This window comes from Chlorocebus sabaeus, chromosome 6, assembly GCF_047675955.1.
Source record: "Chlorocebus sabaeus isolate Y175 chromosome 6, mChlSab1.0.hap1, whole genome shotgun sequence".
Taxonomy (NCBI): Eukaryota; Metazoa; Chordata; class Mammalia; order Primates; family Cercopithecidae; genus Chlorocebus; species Chlorocebus sabaeus.
Genome location: NC_132909.1, coordinates 33,331,780 through 33,354,192, shown reverse-complemented (window position 1 = coordinate 33,354,192; position 22,413 = coordinate 33,331,780).

The following is a 22,413-nucleotide window of genomic DNA, read 5'->3' as shown; positions in this document are numbered from 1 at the left end:
AAACTGGAAAGAAGCTTTCTGAGAAACTGCTCTGTGTTCTGTTAATTCATCTCACAGGGCTACATCATTCCCTTCAAAAAGCCTTTCGCTAAGGCTTTTCTTGTGAAATTGGCAAAGTGATATTTGGAAGCACATAGAGGGCTATGGTGAAAAAGGAAATACCTTCCGTTCAAAACGGGAAAGAAGCTTTCTGAGAAACTGTTCTGTGTTCTGTTAGTTCATCTCACAGAGTTACATCTTTCCCTTCAAGAAGCCTTTCGCTAAGGCTGTTCTTGTGGAATTGGCAAAGGGATATTTGGAAGCCCATAGAGGGCTATGGTGAAAAAGCAAATATCTTCTGTTCAAAACTGGAAAGAAGCTCTCTGAGAAACTGCTCTGTGTTCTGTTAATTCATCTCACAGAGTTACATCTTTCCCATCAAGAAGCCTTTCGCTAAGGCTGTTCTTGTAGAATTGGCAAAGGGATATTTGGAAGCCCCTAGAAGGCTATGGTGAAAAAGGAAATATCTTCCGTTCAAAACTGGAAAGAAGCTTTCTGAGAAACTGCTCTGTGTTCTCTGAATTCATCTCACAGAGTTACATCTTTCCCTTCAAGAAGCCTTTCGCTAAGGTTGTTCTTGTGGAATTGGCAAAGGGATATTTGGAAGCCCATAGAGGGCAATGGAGAAAAAGGAAATATCTTCCGTCCAAAACTGGAAAGACGCTTTCTGAGAATCTGCTCAGCGTTCTCTGAATTCATCTCACAGAGTTACAACTTTCCCTTGAAGAAGCCTTTCGCTAAGGCTGTTCTTGTGGAATTGGCAAAGGGATATTTGGAAGCCATAGAGGGCTATGGTGAAAAAGGAAATATCTCCCGTTCAAAACTGGAAAGAAGCTTTCTGAGAAACTGCTCTGTGTTCTCTGAATTCATCTCACAGAGTTACATCTTTCCCTTCAAGAAGCCTTTCGCTAAGGCTTTTCTTGTGAAATTGGCAAAGTGATATTTGGAGGCACATAGAGGGCTATGGTGAAAAAGGAAATATCTTCCGTTCAAAACCGGAAAGAAGCTTTCTCAGAAACTGTTCTGTGTTCTGTTAGTTCATCTCACAGAGTATATCTTTCCCTTCAAGAAGCCTTTGGGTAAGGCTGTTCTTGTGGAATTAGCAAAGGGATATTTGGAAGCCCTTAGAGGGCTATGGTGAAAAAGGAAATACCTTCCGTTCAAAACCGGAAAGAAGCTTTCTGAGAAACTGTTCTGTGTTCTGTTAGTTCATCTCACAGAGTTACATCTTTCCCTTCAAGAAGCTTTTCGGTAAGGCTGTTCTTGTGGAATTAGCAAAGGGATATTTGGAAGCCCTTAGAGGGCTATGGTGAAAAAGGAAATATCTTCCGTTCAAAACTGGAAAGAAGCTTTCTGAGAAACTGCTCTGTTTTCTCTGAATTCATCTCACAGAGTTACATCTTTCCCTTCAAGAAGCCTTTCGCTACTGCTGTTCTTGTGGAATTGGCAAAGTGGTATTTGGAAGCCCATAGAGGGCTATGGTGAAAAAGGAAATATCTTCCGTTCAAAACTGGAAAGAAGCTTTCTGAGAAAATGTTCTGTGTTCTGTGAATTCATCTCACAGAGTTACATCTTTCCCTTCAAGAAGCCTTTCGCTAAGGCTGTTCTTGTGGAATTGGCAAAGGGATATTTGGAAGCCCATAGAGGGCTACGGTGAAAAACGAAATATCTTCCGTTCAAAACAGGAAAGAAGCTTTCTGAGCAACAGCTCTGTGTTCTGTTAATTCATCTCACAGAGTTACATCTTTCCCTTCAAGAAGCCTTTCGCTAAGGCTGTTCTTGTGGAATTGGCAAAGGGATATTTGGAAGCCCATAGAGGGCTATGGTGAAAAAGGAAATATCTTCCGTTCAAAACTGGAAAGAAGCTTTCTGAGAAACTGCTCTGTGTTCTCTGAATTCATCTCACAGAGTTACATCTTTCCCTTCAAGAAGACTTTCGCTAAGGCTGTTCTTGTGATATTGGCAAAGGGATATTTTGAAGCCCATAGAGGGCTACGGTGAAAAAGGAAATATCTTCCGTTCAAACTGGAAAGAAGCTTTCTGAGAAACTGCTCTGTGTTCTGTTAATTCATCTCACAGAGCTACATCTTTCCCTTCAAGAAGCCTTTCGCTAAGGCTTTTCTTGTGAAATTGCCAAAGTGATATTTGGAAGCACTTAGAGGGCTATGGTGAAAAAGGAAATATCTTCCGTTCAAAACCGGAAAGAAGCTTTCTGAGAAACTGTTCTGTGTTCTGTTAGTTCATCTCACAGAGTTACATCTTTCCCTTCAAGAAGCCTTTGGGTAAGGCTGTTCTTGTGGAATTAGCAAAGGGATATTTGGAAGCCCTTAGAGGGCTATGGTGAAAAAAGAAATACCTTCCGTTTAAAACCGGAAAGAAGCTTTCTGAGAAACTCTTCAGTGTTCTGTCAGCTCATCTCACAGAGTTACATCTTTCCCTTCAAGAAGCCTTTCGCCAAAGCTGTTCTTCTGGAACTGGCAAAGGGATATTTGGAAGCCCATAGAGGGCTATGGTGAAAAAGGAAGTATCTTCCGTTCAAAACTGGAAAGAAGCTTTCTGAGAAACTGCTCTGTGTAATCTGAATTCATCTCACAGAGTTACATCTTTCCCTTGAAGAAGCCTTTCGCTAAGGCTGTTCTTGTGGAATTGGCAAAGGGATATTTGGAAGCCCATAGAGGGCTATTCTGAAAAAGGAAATAACTTCCGTTCAAAACTGGAAAGAAGCTTTCTGAGAAACTGCTCTGTGTTCTGTTAGTTCATCTCACGGAGTTACATCTTGTCCTTCAAGAAGCCTTTCGCCAAGGCTGTTCTTGTGGAAATGGCAACGGGATATTTGGAAGCCCATAGAGGGCTATGGTGAAAAGGGAAATATCTTCCGTTCAAAACTGGAAAGAAGCTTTCTGAGAAACTGCTCTGTGTTCTGTTAATTCCTCTCACAGAGCTACATCTTTCCCTTCAAGAAGCCTGTCGCTACTGCTGTTCTTGTGGAATTGGCAAAGTGATATTTGGAAGCCCATAGAGGGCTATGGTGAAAAAGGAAATATCTTCCGTTCAAAACTGGAAAGAAGCTGTCTGAGAAAATATTCTGTGTTCTGTTAATTCATCTCACAGAGTTACATCTTTCCCTTCAAGAAGCCTTTCGCTAAGGCATTTCTTGTGGAATTGGCAAAGGGACATTTGGAAGCCCATAGAGGGCTATGCTGAAAAAGGAAATATCTTCCGTTCAAAACTGGAAAGAAGCTTTCTGAGAAACTGCTCTGTGTTCTGTTAATTCATCTCACAGAGTTACATCTTTCCCTTCAAGAAGCCTTTCGCTAAGGCTGTTCTTGTGGAATTGGCAAAGGGATATTTGGAAGACCATAGAGGGCTATGGTGAAAAAGGAAATATCTTCCGTTCAAAACTGGAAAGAAGCTTTCTGAGAAACTGCTCTGTGTTCTCTGAATTCATCTCACAGAGTTACATCTTTCCCTTCAAGAAGCCTTTCGCTAAAGCTGTTCTTGTGGAATTGGCAAAGGGATATTTGGAAGCCCTTAGAGGGCTATGGTGAAAAAGGAAATATCTTCCGTTCAAAACAGGAAAGAAGCTTTCTGAGAAACTGCTCTGTGTTCTGTTAATTCATCTCACAGAGTTACATCTTTCAAGAAGCCTTTCGCTAAGGCTGTTGTCGTGGAATTCGCAAAGGTATATTTGGAAGCCCATAGAGGGCTATGGTGAAAAAGGAAATATCTTCCGTTCAAAACTGGAAAGAAGCTTTCTGAGAAACTGCTCTGTGTTCTGTTAATTCATCTCACAGAGTTACATCTTTCCCTTCAAGAAGCCTTTCGCTAAGGCTGTTATTGTGGAATTGGCACAGGAATATTTGGAAGCCCATAGAGGGCTATGGTGAAAAAGGAAATATCTTCCGTTCAAACTGGAAAGAAGCTTTCTGAGGAACTGCTCTGTGTTCTGTTAATTCACCTCACAGAGCTACATCTTTCCCTTCAAGAAGCCTTTCGCTAAGGATTTTCTTGTGAAATTGGCAAAGTGATATTTGGAAGCACATAGAGGGCTATGGTGAAAAAGGAAATATCTTCCTTTCAAAACCGGAAAGAAGCTTTCTGAGAAACTGTTCTGTGTTCTGTTAGTTCATCTCACAGAGTTACATCTTTCCCTTCAAGAAGCCTTTCGCTAAGGCTGTTCTTGTGGAATTAGCAAAGGGATATTTGTAAGCCCTTAGAGGGCTATGGTGAAAAAGGAAATATCTTCCGTTCAAAACCGGAAAGAAGCTTTCTGAGAAACTGTTCTGTGTTCTGTTAGTTCATCTCACAGAGTTACATCTTTCACTTCAAGAAGCCTTTCGGTAAGGCTGTTCTTGTGGAATTAGCAAAGGGATGTTTGGAAGCCCTTAGAGGGCTATGGTGAATAAAGAAATATCTTCCGTTCAAAACTGGAAAGAAGCTTTCTGAGAAACTGCTCTGTGTTCTGTTAGTTCATCTCACGGAGTTACCTCTTGCCCTTCAAGAAGCCTTTCGCCAAGTCTGTTCTTGTGGAATTGGCAAAGGGATATTTGGAAGCCCATAGAGGGCTATGGTGAAAAAGGAAATATCTTCCGTTCAAAACTGGAAAGAAGCTTTCTGAGAAACTGCTCCTTGTTCTGTTAATTCATCTCACAGAGCTACATCTTTCCCTTCAAGAAGCCTTTCGCTACTGCTGTTCTTGTGGAATTGGCAAATTGATATTTGGAAGCCCATTGAGGGCTATGGTGAAAAAGGAAATATCTTCCGTTCAAAACTGGAAGGAAGCTTTCTGAGAAAATGTTCTGTGTTCTGTTAATTCATCTCACAGAGTTACATCTTTCCCTTCAAGAAGCCTTTCGCTAAGGCTGTTCTTGTGGAATTGGCAAAGGGATATTTGGAAGCCCATAGAGGGCTACGGTGAAAAAGTAAATATCTTCCGTTCAAAACTGGAAAGAAGCTTTCTGAGAAACTGCTCTGTGTTCTGTTAATTCATCTCACAGAGTTACATCTTTCCCTTCAAGAAGCCTTTCGCTAAGGCTCTTCTTGTGGAATTGGCAAAGGGACATTTGGAAGCCCATAGAGGGCTATGGTGAAAAAGGAAATATCTCCCGTTCAAAACTGGAAAGAAGCTTTCTGAGAAACTGCTCTGTGTTCTCTGAATTCATCTCACAGAGTTACATCTTTCCCTTCAAGAAGCCTTTCGCTAAGGCTGTTCTTGTGGAATTGGCAAAGGGATATTTTGAAGCCCATAGAAGGCTATGCTGAAAAAGGAAATATCTTCCGTTCAAAACTGGAAAGAAGCTTTCTGAGAAACTGCTCTGTGTTCTGTTAGTTCATCTCACAGAGTTACATCTTTCCCTTCAAGATGCCTTTCGCTAAGGTTGTTCTTCTGGAATTGGCAAAGGGATATTTGGAAGCCCATAGATGGCTATGGTGAAAAAGGAAATATCTTCCGTTCAAAACTGGAAAGAAGCTTTCTGAGAAACTGCTCTGTGTTCTGTTAATTCATCTCACAGAGTTACATCTTTCCCATCAAGAAGCCTTTCGCTAAGGCTGTTCTTGTGGAATTGGCAAAGGGATATTTGGAAGCCCATAGAGGGCTATGGTGAAAAAGGAAATATCTTCCGTTCAAAACTGGAAAGAAGCTTTCTGAGAAACTGCTCTGTGTTCTCTGAATTCATCTCACAGAGTTACATCTTTCCCTTAAAGAAGCCTTTCGCTAAGGCTGTTCTTGTGGAATTGGCAAAGGGATATTTGGAAGCCCATAGAGGGCTATGGTGAAAAAGGAAATATCTTCCGTTCAAAACTAGAAAGAAACTTTCTGAGAAACTGCTCTGTGTTGTCTGAATTCATCTCACAGAGTTACATCTTTCCCTTCAAGAATCCTTTCGCTAAGGCTGTTCTAGTGGAATTGGCAAGGGGATATTTGGAAGCCCATAGAGGTCTATGGTGAAAAAGGTAATATCTTCCGTTCAAAACTGGAAAGAAGCATTCTGAGAAACTGCTCTGTGTTCTGTTAATTCATCTCACAGAGTTACATCTTTTCCTTCAAGAAGCCTTTCCTAAGGCTGTTCTTGTGAAATTGGCAAAGGGATATTTGGAAGCCCATAGAGGGCTATGGTGAAAAAGGAAATATCTTCCGTTCAAAACTGGAAAGAAGCTTTCTGAGAAACTGCTCTGTGTTTTGTAAGTTCATCTCACGGAGTTACGTCTTTCCCTTCAAGAAGCCTTTCGCTTAGGCTGTTCTTGTGGAACTGGCAAAGGGATATTTGGAAGCCCATAGAGGGCAATGGAGAAAAAGGAAATATCTTCCGTCCAAAACTGGAAAGAAGCTTTCTGAGAATCTGCTCAGTGTTCTCTGAATTCATCTCACAGAGTTACATCTTTCCCTTCAAGAAGCCTTTCGCTAAGGCTGTTATTGTGGAATTAGCAAAGGGATATTTGGAAGCCATAGAGGGCTATGGTGAAAAAGGAAATATCTCCCGTTCAAAACTGGAAAGAAGCTTTCTGAGAAACTGCTCTGTGTTCTCTGAATTCATCTCACAGAGTTACATCTTTCCCTTCAAGAAGCCTTTCGCTAAGGCTGTTCTTCTGGAATTGGCAAAGGGATATTTGGAAGCCCACAGATGGCTATGGTGAAAAAGGAAGTATCTTCCGTTCAAAACTGGAAAGAAGCTTTCTGAGAAACTGCTCTGTGTTCTGTTAATTCATCTCACAGAGTTACATCTTTCCCATCAAGAAGCCTTTCGCTAAGGCTGTTCTTGTGGAATTGGCAAAGGGATATTTGGAAGACCATAGAAGGCTTTGGTGAAAAAGGAAATATCTTCCGTTCAAAACTGGAAAGAAGCTTTCTGAGAAACTGCTCTGTGTTCTCTGAATTCATCTCACAGTGTTACATCTTGCCTTTCAAGAAGCCTTTCGCTAAGGTTGTTCTTGTGGAATTGGCAAAGGGATATTTGGAAGCCCATAGAGGGCAATGGAGAAAAAGGAAATATCTTCCGTCCAAAACTGGAAAGAAGCTTTCTGAGAATCTGCTCAGCGTTCTCTGAATTCATCTCACAGAGTTACATCTTGCCCTTCAAGAAGCCTTTCGCTAAGGTTGTTCTTGTGGAATTGGCAAAGGGATATTTGGAAGCCCATAGAGGGCAATGGAGAAAAAGGAAATATCTTCCGTCCAAAACTGGAAAGAAGCTTTCTGAGAATCTGCTCAGCGTTCTCTGAATTCATCTCACAGAGTTACATCTTTCCCTTCAAGGAGCCTTTCGCTAAGGCTGTTCTTGTGGAATTGGCAAAGGGATATTTGGAAGCCATAGAGGGCTATGGTGAAAAAGGAAATATCCCCGTTCAAAACTGGAAAGAAGCTTTCTGAGAAACTGCTCTGTGTTCTCTGAATTCATCTCACAGAGTTACATCTTTCCCTTCAAGAAGCCTTTCGCTAAGGTTGTTCTTGTGATATTGGCAAAGGGATATTTTGAAGCCCATAGAGGGCTATGGTGAAAAAGGAAATATCTTCCATTCAAACTGGAAAGAAGCTTTCTGAGAATCTGCTCTGTGTTCTGTTAAATCATCTCACTGAGCTACATCTTTCCCTTCAAGAAGCCTTTCGCTAAGGCTTTTCTTGTGAAATTGGCAAAGTGATATTTGGAAGCACATAGAGGGCTATGGTGAAAAAGGAAATATCTTCCGTTCAAAACTGGAAAGAAGCTTTCTGAGAAACTGCTCTGTGTTCTGTTAATTCATCTCACAGAGCTACATCTTTCCCTTCAAGAAGCCTTTCGCTACTGCTGTTCTTGTGGAATTGGCAAAGTGATATTTGGAAGCCCATAGAGGGCTATGGTGAAAAAGGAAATATCTTCCGTTCAAAACCTGAAAGAGGCTTTCTGAGAAAATGTTCTGTGTTCTGTCAATTCATTTCACAGAGTTACATCTTTCCCTTCAAGAAGCCTTTCGCTAAGGCTGTTCTTGTGGAATTGGCAAAGGGATATTTGGAAGCGCATAGAGGGCTACGGTGAAAAAGGAAATATCTTCCGTTCAAAACTGGAAAGAAGCTTTCTGAGAAACTGCTCTGTGTTCTGTTAATTCATCTCACAGAGTTACATCTTTCACTTCAAGAAGCCTTTCGCTAAGGCTGTTCTTGTGGAATTGGCAAAGGAATATTTGGAAGCCCATAGAGGGCTATGGTGAAAAAGGAACTATCTTCCGTTCAAAACTGGAAAGAAGCTTTCTGAGAAACTGCTCTGTGTTCTCTGAATTCATCTCACAGAGTTACATCATTCCCTTCAAGAAGCCTTTCGCTAAGGCTGTTCTTGTGATATTGGCAAAGGGATATTTTGAAGGCCATAGAGGGCTATGCTGAAAAAGGAAATATCTTCCGTTCAAACTGGAAAGAAGCTTTCTGAGAAACTGCTCTGTGTTCTGTTAATTCATCTCACAGAGCTACATCTTTCCCTTCAAGAAGCCTTTCGCTAAGGCTTTTCTTCTGAAATTGGCAAAGTGATATTTGGAAGCACATAGAGGGCTATGGTGAAAAAGGAAATATCTTCCGTTCAAAACTGGAAAGATGCTTTCTGAGAAACTGTTCTGTGTTCTGTTAGTTCATCTCACAGAGTTACATCTGTCCCTTCAAGAAGCCTTTCGCTAAGGCTGTTCTTGTGGAATTGGCAAAGGGATATTTGGAAGCCCATAGAGGGCTACGGTGAAAAAGGAAATATCTTCCGTTCAAAACTGGAAAGATGATTTCTGAGAAACTGCTCTGTGTTCTGTTAATTCATCTCACAGAGTTACATCTTTCCCTTCAAGAAGCCTTTCGCTAAGGCTGTTCTTGTGGAATTGGCAAAGGGATATTTGGAAGCCCATGGAGGGCTACGGTGAAAAAGGAAATATCTTCCGTTCCAAACTGGAAAGAAGCTTTCTGAGCAACTGCTCTGTGTTCTGTTAATTCATCTCACAGAGTTACATCTTTCCCTTCAAGAAGCCTTTCTCTAAGGCTCTTCTTGTGGAATTGGCAAAGGGACATTTGGAAGCCCATAGAGGGCTACGGTGAAAAAGGAAATATCTTCCGTTCAAAACTGGAAAGAAGCTTTCTGAGAAACTGCTCTGTGTTCTCTGAATTCATCTCACAGAGTTACATCTTTCCCTTCAAGAAGCCTTTCGCTAAGGCTGTTCTTGTGGAATTGGCAAAGGGATATTTGGAAGCCCATAGAGGGCTATGCTGAAAAAGGAAATATCTTCCGTTCAAAACTGGAAAGAAGCTTTCTGAGAAACTGCTCTGTTTTCTCTGAATTCATCTCACAGAGTTACATCTTTCCCTTCAAGAAGCCTTTCGCTAAGGTTCTTCTTGTGGAATTGGCAAAGGGATATTTGGAAGCCCATAGAGGGCAATGGAGAAAAAGGAAATATCTTTCGTCCAAAACTGGAAAGACGCTTTCTGAGAATCTGCTCAGCGTTCTCTGAATTCATCTCACAGAGTTACATCTTTCCCTTCAAGAAGCCTTTCGCTAAGGCTGTTCTTGTGGAATTGGCAAAGGGATATTTGGAAGCCATAGAGGCTATGGTGAAAAAGGAAATATCTCCCGTTCAAAACTGGAAAGAAGCTTTCTGAGAAACTGCTCTGTGTTCTCTGAATTCATCTCACAGAGTTACATCTTTCCCTTCAAGAAGCCTTTCGCGAAGGCAGTTCTTGTGATATTGGCAAAGGGATATTTTGAAGCCCATAGAGGGCTATGGTGAAAAAGGAAATATCTTCCGTTCAAACTGGAAAGAAGCTTTCTGAGAAACTGCTCTGTGTTCTGTTAATTCAGCTCACAGAGCTACATCTTTCCCTTCAAGAAGCCTTTCGCTAAGGCTTTTCTTGTGAAATTGGCAAAGTGATATTTGGAAGCACATAGAGGGCTATGGTGAAAAAGGAAATATCTTCCGTTCAAAACCGGAAAGAAGCTTTCTGAGAAACTGTTCTGTGTTCTGTTAGTTCATCTCACAGAGTTACATCTTTCCGTTCAAGAAGCCTTTCGCTAAGGCTGTTCTTGTTGAATTGGCAAAGGGATATTTGGAAGCCCATAGAGGGCTATGGTGAAAAAGGAAATACCTTCCGTTCAAAACCGGAAAGAAGCTTTCTGAGAAACTGTTCTGTGTTCTGTTAGTTCATCTCACAGAGTTACATCTTTCCCTTCAAGAAGCCTTTCGGTAAGGCTGTTCTTGTGGAATTAGCAAAGGGATATTTGGAAGCCCTTAGAGGGCTATGGTGAAAAAGGAAATATCTTCCGTTCAAAACTGGAAAGAAGCTTTCTGAGAAACTGCTCTGTGTTCTCTGAATTCATCTCACAGAGTTACATCTTTCCCTTCAAGAAGCCTTTCGCTACTGCTGTTCTTGTGGAATTGGCAAAGTGATATTTGGAAGCCCATAGAAGGCTAGGGGGAAAAAGGAAATATCTTCCGTTCAAAACTGGAAAGAAGATTTCTGAGAAAATGTTCTGTGTTGTGTTAATTCATCTCACAGAGTTACATCTTTCCCTTCAAGAAGCCTTTCGCTAAGGCTGTTCTTGTGGAATTGGCAAAGGGATATTTGGAAGCCCATAGAGGGCTACGGTGAAAAACGAAATATCTTCCGTTCAAAACTGGAAAGAAGCTTTCTGAGCAACAGCTCTGTGTTCTGTTAATTCATCTCACAGAGTTACATCTTTCCCTTCAAGAAGCCTTTCGCTAAGGCTGTTCTTGTGGAATTGGCAAAGTGATATTTGGAAGCCCATAGAGGGCTGTGGTGAAAAAGGAAATATCTTCCGTTCAAAACTGGAAAGAAGCTTTCTGAGAAACTGCTCTGTGTTCTCTGAATTCATCTCACAGAGTTACATCTTTCCCTTCAAGAAGCCTTTCGCTAAGGCTGTTCTTGTGATATTGGCAAAGGGATATTTTGAAGCCCATAGAGGGCTGTGGTGAAAAAGGAAATATCTTCCGTTCAAACTGGAAAGAAGCTTTCTGAGAAACTGCTCTGTGTTCTGTTAATTCATCTCACAGAGCTACATCTTTCCCTTCAAGAAGCCTTTCGCTAAGGCTTTTCTTGTGAAATTGGCAAAGTGATATTTGGAAGCACATAGAGGGCTATGGTGAAAAAGGAAATATCTTCCGTTCAAAACCGGAAAGAAGCTTTCTGAGAAACAGTTCTGTGTTCTGTTAGTTCATCTCACAGAGTTACATCTTTCCCTTCAAGAAGCCTTTCGCTAAGGCTGTTCTTGTGGAATTGGCAAAGGGATATTTGGAAGCCCATAGAGAGCTATGGTGAAAAAGGAAATATCTTCCGTTCAAAACTGGAAAGAAGCTTTCTGAGAAACTGCTCTGTGTTCTCTGAATTCATCTCACAGAGTTACATCTTTCCCTTCAAGAAGCCTTTCGCTAAGGCTGTTCTTGTGATATTGGCAAAGGGATATTTTGAAGGCCATAGAGGGCTATGGTGAAAAAGGAAATATCTTCCGTTCAAACTGGAAAGAAGCTTTCTGAGAAAATGCTCTGTGTTCTGTTAATTCATCTCACAGAGCTACATCTTTCCCTTCAAGAAGCCTTTCGCTAAGGCTTTTCTTCTGAAATTGGCAAAGTGATATTTGGAAGCACATAGAGGGCTATGGTGAAAAAGGAAATATCTTCCGTTCAAAACCGGAAAGAAGCTTTCTGAGAAACTGTTCTGTGTTCTGTTAGTTCATCTCACAGAGTTACATCTTTCCCTTCAAGAAGCCTTTCGGTAAGGCTGTTCTTGTGGAATTAGCAAAGGGATATTTGGAAGCCCATAGAGGGCTATGGTGAAAAAGGTAATATCTTCCGTTCAAAACTGGAAAGTAGCTTTCTGAGAAACTGCTCTGTGTTCTCTGAATTCATCTCACAGAGTTACATCTTTCTCTTCAAGAACCCTTTCGCTAAGGCTGTTCTTGTGGAACTGGCAAAGTGATATTTGGAAGCCCATAGAGTTCTTGGGTGAAAAGGAAATATCTTCCTTTCAGAATTGGAAAGAAGCTTTCTGAGAAACTGCTCTGTGTTCTCTGAATTCATCTCACAGAGTTACATCTTTCACTTCAAGAAGCCTTTCGCTAAGGCTGTTCTTGTGGAATTGGCAAAGGGATATTTGGAGGCCCTTAGAGGGCTATGGTGAAAAAGGAAATATCTTCCGTTCAAAACTAGAAAGAAACTTTCTGAGAAACTGCTCTATGTTGTCTGAATTCATCTCACAGAGTTACATCTTTCCCTTCAAGAATCCTTTCGCTAAGGCTGTTCTTGTGGAATTGGCAAAGGGATATTTGGAAGCCCACAGAGGGCTATGGTGAAAAAGGTAATATCTTCCGTTCAAAATTGGAAAGAAGCATTCTGAGAAACTGCTCTGTGTTCTGTTAATTCATCTCACAGAGTTACATCTTTTCCTTCAAGAAGCCTTTCCTAAGGCTGTTCTTGTGAAATTGGCAAAGGGATATTTGGAAGCCCACAGAGGGCTATGGTGAAAAAGGAAATAACTTCCGTTCAAAACTGGAAAGAAGCTTTCTGAGAAACTGCTCTGTGTTTTGTTAGTTCATCTCACAGAGTTACGTCTTTCCCTTCAAGCAGCCTGTCGCTTAGGCTGTTCTTGTGGAACTGGCAAAGGGATATTTGGAAGCCCATAGAGGGCAATGGAGAAAAAGGAAATATCTTCCGTCCAAAACTGGAAAGAAGCTTTCTGAGAATCTGCTCAGTGTTCTCTGAATTCATCTCACAGAGTTACATCTTTCCCGTCAAGAAGCCTTTCGCTAAGGCTGTTCTTGTGGAATTAGCAAAGGGATATTTGGAAGCCATAGAGGGCTATGGTGAAAAAGGAAATATCTCCCGTTCAAAACTGGAAAGAAGCTTTCTGAGAAACTGCTCTGTGTTTTCTGAATTCATCTCACAGGGTTACATCTTTCCCTTCAGGAAGCCTTTCGCTAAGGCTGTTCTTGTGGAATTGGCAAAGGGATATTTGGAAGCCCAAAGAGGGCTATGCTGAAAAAGGAAATAACTTCCGTTCAAAACTGGAAAGAAGCTTTCTGAGAAACTGCTCTGTGTTCTGTTAGTTCATCTCACGGAGTTACATCTTGCCCTTCAAGAAGCCTTTCGACTAGGCTGTTCTTGTGGAATTGGCAAAGGGATATTTCGAAGCCCATAGAGGGCTATGGTGAAAAAGGAAATATCTTCCGTTCTAAACTGGAAAGAAGTTTTCTGAGAAACTGCTCTGTGTTCTGTTAATTCATCTCACAGAGCTACATCTTTCCCTTCAAGAAGCCTTTCGCAACTGCTGTTCTTGTGGAATTGGCAAAGTGATATTTGGAAGCCCATAGAGGGCTATGGTGAAAAAGGAAATATCTTCCGTTCAAAACTGGAAAGAAGCTTTCTGAGAAAATGTTCTGTGTTCTGTTAATTCATCTCACAGAGTTACATCTTTCAAGAAGCCTTTCGGGAAGGCTGTTCTCGTGGAATTCGCAAAGGTATATTTGGAAGCCCATAGAGGGCTATGGTGAGAAAGGAAATATCTTCCGTTCAAAACTAGAAAGAAGCTTTCTGAGAAACTGCTCTGTTTTCTCTGAATTCATCTCACAGAGTTACATCTTTCCCTTCAAGAAGCCTTTCGCTAAGGCTGTTCTTGTGGAATTGGCAAAGGGATATTTGGAAGCCCATAGAGGGCTATGGTGAAAAAGGAAATATCTTCCGTTCAAAACTGGAAAGAAGCTTTCTGAGAAACTGCTCTGTGTTCTGTTAGTTCATCACACAGAGTTACATCTTTCCCTTCAAGAAGCCTTTCACTAAGGCTGTTCTTGTGGAATTGGCAAAGGGATATTTGGAAGCCCATAGATGGCTATGATGAAAAAGGAAATATCTTCCGTTCAAAACTGGAAAGAAGCTTTCTGAGAAACTGCTCTGTGTTCTGTTAATTCATCTCACAGAGTTACATCTTTCCCATCAAGAAGCCTTTCGCTAAGGCTGTTCTTGTGGAATTGGCAAAGGGATATTTGGAAGCAGATAGAGGGCTACGGTGAAAAAGGAAATATCTTCCGTTCAAAACTGGAAAGAAGCTTTCTGAGAAACTGCTCTGTGTTCTCTGAATTCATCTCACAGAGTTACATCTTTCCCTTCAAGAAGCCTTTCGCTAAGGCTGTTCTTGTGGAATTGGCAAAGGGATATTTGGAAGCCATAGAGGGCTATGGTGTAAAAGGAAATATCTCCCGTTCAAAAATGGAAAGAAGCTTTCTGAGAAACTGCTCTGTGTTCACTAAATTCATCTCACAGAGTTACATCTTTCCCTTCAAGAAGCCTTTCGCTAAGGCTGTTCTTGTGATATTGCCAAAGGGATATTTTGAAGCCCATAGAGGGCTATGGTGAAAAAGGAAATATCTTCCGTTCAAACTGGAAAGAAGCTTTCTGAGAAACTGTTCTGTGTTCTGTTGATTCATCTCACAGAACTACATCTTTCCCTTCAAGAAGCCTTTCGCTAAGGCTTTTCTTGTGAAATTGGCAAAGTGATATTTGGAAGCACATAGAGGGCTATGGTGAAAAAGGAAATATCTTCCGTTCAAAACCGGAAAGAAGCTTTCTGAGAAACTGTTTTGTGTTCTGTTAGTTCATCTCACAGAGTTACATCTTTCCCTTCAAGAAGCCTTTCGGTAAGGCTGTTCTTGTGGAATTAGCAAAGGGATATTTGGAAGCCCTTAGAGGGCTGTGGTGAAAAAGGAAATACGTTCCGTTCAAAACCGGAAAGAAGCCTTCTGAGAAACTGTTCTGTGTTCTGTTAGTTCATCTCACAGAGTTACATCTTTCCCTTCAAGAAGCCTTTCGCTAAGGCTGTTCTTGTGGAATTGGCAAAGGGATATTTGGAAGCCCATAGAGGGCTACGGTGAAAAAGGAAATATCTTCCGTTCAAAACTGGAAAGAAGCTTTCTGAGAAACTGCTCTGTGTTCTCTGAATTCATCTCACAGAGTTACATCTTTCCCTTCAAGAAGCCTTTCGCTAAAGCTGTTCTTCTGGAACTGGCAAAGGGATATTTGGAAGCCCATAGAGGGCTATGGTGAAAAAGGAAATATCTTCCGTTCAAAACTGGAAAGAAGCTTTCTGAGAAACTGCTCTGTGTTCTCTGAATTCATCTCACAGAGTTACATCTTTCCCTTCAAGAGGCCTTTCGCTAAGGCTGTTCTTGTGATATTGGCAAAGGGATATTTTGAAGCCCATAGAGGGCTATGGTGAAAAAGGAAATATCTTCCGTTCAAACTGGAAAGAAGGTTTCTGAGAAACTGCTGTGTGTTCTGTTAATTCATCTCACAGAACTACATCTTTCCCTTCAAGAAGCCTTTCGCTAAGGCTTTTCTTGTGAAATTGGCAAAGTGATATTTGGAAGCACATAGAGGGCTATGGTGAAAAAGGAAATATCTTCCGTTCAAAACCGGAAAGAAGCTTTCTGAGAAACTGTTCTGTGTTCTGTTAGTTCATCTCACAGAGTTACATCTTTCCCTTCAAGAAGCCTTTCTTTAAGGCTGTTCTTGTGGAATTAGCAAAGGGATATTTGGAAGCCCTTAGAGGGCTATGGTGAAAAAGGAAATACCTTCCGTTCAAAACCGGAAAGAAGCTTTCTGAGAAACTGTTCTGTGTTCTGTTAGTTCATCTCACAGAGTTACATCTTTCCCTTCAAGAAGCCTTTCGGTAAGGCTGTTCTTGTGGAATTAGCAAAGGGATATTTGGAAGCCCTTAGAGGGCTATGGTGAAAAAGGAAATATCTTCCTTTCAAAACTGGAAAGAAGCTTTCTGAGAAACTGCTCTGTGTTCTCTGAATTCATCTCACAGAGTTACATCTTTCCCTTCAAGAAGCCTTTCGCTAAAGCTGTTCTTGTGGAACTGGCAAAGGGATATTTGGGAGCCCATAGAGGGCTATGGTGAAAAAGGAAATATCTTCCGTTCAAAACTGGAAAGAAGCTTTCTGAGAAACTGCTGTGTGTTCTCTGAATTCATCTCACAGAGTTACATCTTTCCCTTGAGAAGCCTTTCGCTAAGGCTGTTCTTGTGGAATTGGCAAAGGGATATTTGGAAGCCCATAGAGGGCTATGCTGAAAAAGGAAATAACTTCCGTTCAAAACTGGAAAGAAGCTTTCTGAGAAACTGCTCTGTGTTCTGTTAGTTCATCTCACGGACTTACATCTTGCCCTTCAAGAAGCCTTTCGCCCAGGCTGTTCTTGTGGAATTGGCAAAGGGATATTTGGAAGCCCATAGAGGGCTATGGTGAAAAAGGAAATATCTTCCGTTCAAAACTGGAAAGAAGCTTTCTGAGAAACTGCTCTGTGTTCTGTTAATTCATCTCACAGAGCTACATCTTTCCCTTCAAGAAGCCTTTCGCTACTGCTGTTCTTGTGGAATTGGCAAAGTGATATTTGGAAGCCCATAGAGGGCTATGGTGAAAAAGGAAATATCTTCCGTTCAAAACCTGAAAGAAGCTTTCTTAGAAAATGTTCTGTGTTCTGTTAATTCATTTCACAGAGTTACATCTTTCCCTTCAAGAAGCCTTTCGCTAAGGCTGTTCTTGTGGAATTGGCAAAGGGATATTTGGAAGCGCATAGAGGGCTACGGTGAAAAAGGAAATATCTTCCGTTCAAAACTGGAAAGAAGCTTTCTGAGAAACTGCTCTGTGTTCTGTTAATTCATCTCACAGAGTTACATCTTTCCCTTCAAGAAGCCTTTCGCTAAGGCTGTTCTTGTGGAATTGGCAAAGGGATATTTGGAAGCCCATAGAGGGCTATGGTGAAAAAGGAAATATCTTCCGTTCAAAACTGGAAAGAAGCTTTCTGAGAAACTGCTCTGTGTTCTCTGAATTCATCTCACAGAGTTACATCTTTCCCTTCAAGAAGCCTTTCGCTAAGGCTGTTCTTGTGATATTGGCAAAGGGATATTTTGAAGGCCATAGTGGGCTATGGTGAAAAAGGAAATATCTTCCGTTCAAACTGGAAAGAAGCTTTATGAGAAACTGCTCTGTCTTCTGTTAATTCATCTCACAGAGCTACATCTTTCCCTTCAAGAAGTCTTTCGCTAAGGCTTTTCTTCTGAAATTGGCAAAGTGATATTTGGAAGCACATAGAGGGCTATGGTGAAAAAGGAAATATCTTCCGTTCAAAACTGGAAAGATGCTTTCTGAGAAACTGTTCTGTGTTCTGTTAGTTCATCTCACAGAGTTACATCTTTCCCTTCAAGAAGCCTTTCGCTAAGGCTGTTCTTGTGGAATTGGCAAAGGGATATTTGGAAGCCCATAGAGGGCTACGGTGAAAAAGGAAATATCTTCCGTTCAAAACTGGAAAGATGCTTTCTGAGAAACTGCTCTGTGTTCTGTTAATTCATCTCACAGAGTTACATCTTTCCCTTCAAGAAGCCTTTCGCTAAGGCTGTTCTTGTGGAATTGGCAAAGGGATATTTGGAAGCCCATAAAGGGCTACGGTGAAAAAGGAAATATCTTCCGTTCCAAACTGGAAAGAAGCTTTCTGAGCAACTGCTCTGTGTTCTGTTAATTCATCTCACAGAGTTACATCTTTCCCTTCAAGAAGCCTTTCTCTAAGGCTCTTCTTGTGGAATTGGCAAAGGGACATTTGGAAGCCCATAGAGGGCTATGGTGAAAAAGGAAATATCTTCCGTTCAAAACTGGAAAGAAGCTTTCTGAGAAACTGCTCTGTGTTCTCTGAATTCATCTCACAGTGTTACATCTTTCCCTTCAAGAAGCCTTTCGCTAAGGCTGTTCTTGTGGAATTGGCAAAGGGATATTTGGAATCCCATAGAGGGCTATGTTGAAAAAGGAAATATCTTCCGTTCAAAACTGGAAAGAAGCTTTCTGAGAAACTGCTCTGTGTTCTCTGAATTCATCTCACAGAGTTACATCTTTCCCTTCAAGAAGCCTTTCGCTAAGGTTGTTCTTGTGGAATTGGCAAAGGGATATTTGGAAGCCCATAGAGGGCAATGGAGAAAAAGGAAATATCTTCCGTCCAAAACTGGAAAGACGCTTTCTGAGAATCTGCTCAGCGTTCTCTGAATTCATCTCACAGAGTTACATCTTTCCCTTCAAGAAGCCTTTCGCTAAGGCTGTTCTTGTGGAATTGGCAAAGGGATATTTGGAAGCCATAGAGGCTATGGTGAGAAAGGAAATAGCTCCCGTTCAAAACTGGAAAGAAGCTTTCTGAGAAACTGCTCTGTGTTCTCTGAATTCATCTCAAAGAGTTACATCTTTCCCTTCAAGAAGCCTTTCTCTAAGGCTCTTCTTGTTGAATTGGCAAAGGGATATTTGGAAGCCCATAGAGGGCTATGGTGAAAAAGGAAATACCTTCCGTTCAAAACCGGAAAGAAGCTTTCTGAGAAACTGTTCTGTGTTCTGTTAGTTCATCTCACAGAGTTACATCTTTCCCTTCAAGAAGCCTTTCGCTAAGGCTGTTCTTGTGGAATTGGCAAAGGGATATTTGGAAGCCCATAGAGGGCTGTTTTGAAAAAGGAAATATCTTCCGTTCAAAACTGGAAAGAAGCTTTCTGAGAAACTGCTCTGTGTTCTCTGAATTCATCTCACAGAGTTACATCTTTCCCTTCAAGAAGCCTTTCGCTAAGGCTGTTCTTGTGATATTGGCAAAGGGATATTTTGAAGCCCATAGAGGGCTATGGTGAAAAAGGAAATATCTTCCGTTCAAACTGGAAAGAAGCTTTCTGAGAAACTGCTCTGTGTTCTGTTAATTCATCTCACAGGGCTACATCTTTCCCTTCAAAAAGCCTTTCGCTAAGGCTTTTCTTGTGAAATTGGCAAAGTGTTATTTGGAAGCACATAGAGGGCTATGGTGAAAAAGGAAATATCTTCCGTTCAAAACGGGAAAGAAGCTTTCTGAGAAACTGTTCTGTGTTCTGTTAGTTCATCTCACAGAGTTACATCTTTCCCTTCAAGAAGCCTTTCGCTAAGGCTGTTCTTGTGGAATTGGCAAAGGGATATTTGGAAGCCCATAGAGGGCTATGCTGAAAAAGGAAATATCTTCCGTTCAAAACTGGAAAGAAGCTCTCTGAGAAACTGCTCCGTGTTCTGTTAATTCATCTCACAGAGTTACATCTTTCCCATCAAGAAGCCTTTCGCTAAGGCTGTTCTTGTAGAATTGGCAAAGGGATATTTGGAAGCCATAGAGGGCTATGGTGAAAAATTAAATATCTCCCGTTCAAAACTGGAAAGAAGCTTTCTGAGAAACTGCTCTGTGTTCTCTGAATTCATCTCACAGAGTTACATCTTTCCCTTCAAGAAGCCTTTCGCTAAGGCTTTTCTTGTGAAATTGGCAAAGTGATATTTGGAGGCACATAGAGGGCTATGGTGAAAAAGGAAATATCTTCCGTTCAAAACCGGAAAGAAGCTTTCTCAGAAACTGTTCTGTGTTCTGTTAGTTCATCTCACAGAGTTATATCTTTCCCTTCAAGAAGCCTTTGGGTAAGGCTGTTCTTGTGGAATTAGCAAAGGGATATTTGGAAGCCCTTAGAGGGCTATGGTGAAAAAGGAAATATCTTCCGTTCAAAACTGGAAAGAAGCTTTCTGAGAAACTGCTCTGTGTTCTCTGAATTCATCTCACAGTGTTACATCTTTCCCTTCAAGAAGCCTTTCGCTAAGGCTGTTCTTGTGGAATTGGCAAAGGGATATTTGGAATCCCATAGAGGGCTATGTTGAAAAAGGAAATATCTTCCGTTCAAAACTGGAAAGAAGCTTTCTGAGAAACTGCTCTGTGTTCTCTGAATTCATCTCACAGAGTTACATCTTTCTCTTCAAGAAGCCTTTCGCTAAGGTTGTTCTTGTGGAATTGGCAAAGGGATATTTGGAAGCCCATAGAGGGCAATGGAGAAAAAGGAAATATCTTCCGTCCAAAACTGGAAAGACGCTTTCTGAGAATCTGCTCAGCGTTCTCTGAATTCATCTCACAGAGTTACATCTTTCCCTTCAAGAAGCCTTTCGCTAAGGCTGTTCTTGTGGAATTGGCAAAGGGATATTTGGAAGCCATAGAGGCTATGGTGAAAAAGGAAATATCTCCCGTTCAAAACTGCAAAGAAGCTTTCTGAGAAACTGCTCTGTGTTCTCTGAATTCATCTCACAGAGTTACATCTTTCCCTTCAAGAAGCCTTTCGCGAAGGCAGTTCTTGTGATATTGGCAAAGGGATATTTTGAAGCCCATAGAGGGCTGTGGTGAAAAAGGAAATATCTTCCGTTCAAACTGGAAAGAAGCTTTCTGAGAAACTGCTCTGTGTTCTGTTAATTCAGCTCACAGAGCTACATCTTTCCCTTCAAGAAGCCTTTCGCTAAGGCTTTTCTTGTGAAATTGGCAAAGTGATATTTGGAAGCACATAGAGGGCTATGGTGAAAAAGGAAATATCTTCCGTTCAAAACCGGAAAGAAGCTTTCTGAGAAACTGTTCTGTGTTCTGTTAGTTCATCTCACAGAGTTACATCTTTCCCTTCAAGAAGCCTTTCGCTAAGGCTGTTCTTGTGGAATTGGCAAAGGGATATTTGGAAGCCCATAGAGGGCTACGGTGAAAAAGGAAATATCTTCCGTTCAAACTGGAAAGAAGCTTTCTGAGAAACTGCTCTGTGTTCTGTTAATTCATCTCACAGGGCTACATCTTTCCCTTCAAAAAGCCTTTCGCTAAGGCTTTTCTTGTGAAATTGGCAAAGTGATATTTGGAAGCACATAGAGGGCTATGGTGAAAAAGGAAATATCTTCCGTTCAAAACGGGAAAGAAGCTTTCTGAGAAACTGTTCTGTGTTCTGTTAGTTCATCTCACAGAGTTACATCTTTCCCTTCAAGAAGCCTTTCGCTAAGGCTGTTCTTGTGGAATTGGCAAAGGGATATTTGGAAGCCCATAGAGGGCTATGGTGAAAAAGGAAATATCTTCCGTTCAAAACTGGAAAGAAGCTCTCTGAGAAACTGCTCTGTGTTCTGTTAATTCATCTCACAGAGTTACATCTTTCCCATCAAGAAGCCTTTCGCTAAGGCTGTTCTTGTAGAATTGGCAAAGGGATATTTGGAAGCCCATAGAAGGCTATGGTGAAAAAGGAAATATCTTCCGTTCAAAACTGGAAAGAAGCTTTCTGAGAAACTGCTCTGTGTTCTCTGAATTCATCTCACAGAGTTACATCTTTCCCTTCAAGAAGCCTTTCGCTAAGGTTGTTCTTGTGGAATTGGCAAAGGGATATTTGGAAGCCCATAGAGGGCAATGGAGAAAAAGGAAATATCTTCCGTCCAAAACTGGAAAGACGCTTTCTGAGAATCTGCTCAGCGTTCTCTGAATTCATCTCACAGAGTTACAACTTTCCCTTGAAGAAGCCTTTCGCTAAGGCTGTTCTTGTGGAATTGGCAAAGGGATATTTGGAAGCCATAGAGGGCTATGGTGAAAAATTAAATATCTCCCGTTCAAAACTGGAAAGAAGCTTTCTGAGAAACTGCTCTGTGTTCTCTGAATTCATCTCACAGAGTTACATCTTTCCCTTCAAGAAGCCTTTCGCTAAGGCTTTTCTTGTGAAATTGGCAAAGTGATATTTGGAGGCACATAGAGGGCTATGGTGAAAAAGGAAATATCTTCCGTTCAAAACCGGAAAGAAGCTTTCTCAGAAACTGTTCTGTGTTCTGTTAGTTCATCTCACAGAGTTATATCTTTCCCTTCAAGAAGCCTTTGGGTAAGGCTGTTCTTGTGGAATTAGCAAAGGGATATTTGGAAGCCCTTAGAGGGCTATGGTGAAAAAGGAAATATCTTCCGTTCAAAACTGGAAAGAAGCTTTCTGAGAAACTGCTCTGTGTTCTCTGAATTCATCTCACAGTGTTACATCTTTCCCTTCAAGAAGCCTTTCGCTAAGGCTGTTCTTGTGGAATTGGCAAAGGGATATTTGGAATCCCATAGAGGGCTATGTTGAAAAAGGAAATATCTTCCGTTCAAAACTGGAAAGAAGCTTTCTGAGAAACTGCTCTGTGTTCTCTGAATTCATCTCACAGAGTTACATCTGTCTCTTCAAGAAGCCTTTCGCTAAGGTTGTTCTTGTGGAATTGGCAAAGGGATATTTGGAAGCCCATAGAGGGCAATGGAGAAAAAGGAAATATCTTCCGTCCAAAACTGGAAAGACGCTTTCTGAGAATCTGCTCAGCGTTCTCTGAATTCATCTCACAGAGTTACATCTTTCCCTTCAGGAAGCCTTTCGCTAAGGCTGTTCTTGTGGAATTGGCAAAGGGATATTTGGAAGCCATAGAGGCTATGGTGAAAAAGGAAATATCTCCCGTTCAAAACTGCAAAGAAGCTTTCTGAGAAACTGCTCTGTGTTCTCTGAATTCATCTCACAGAGTTACATCTTTCCCTTCAAGAAGCCTTTCGCGAAGGCAG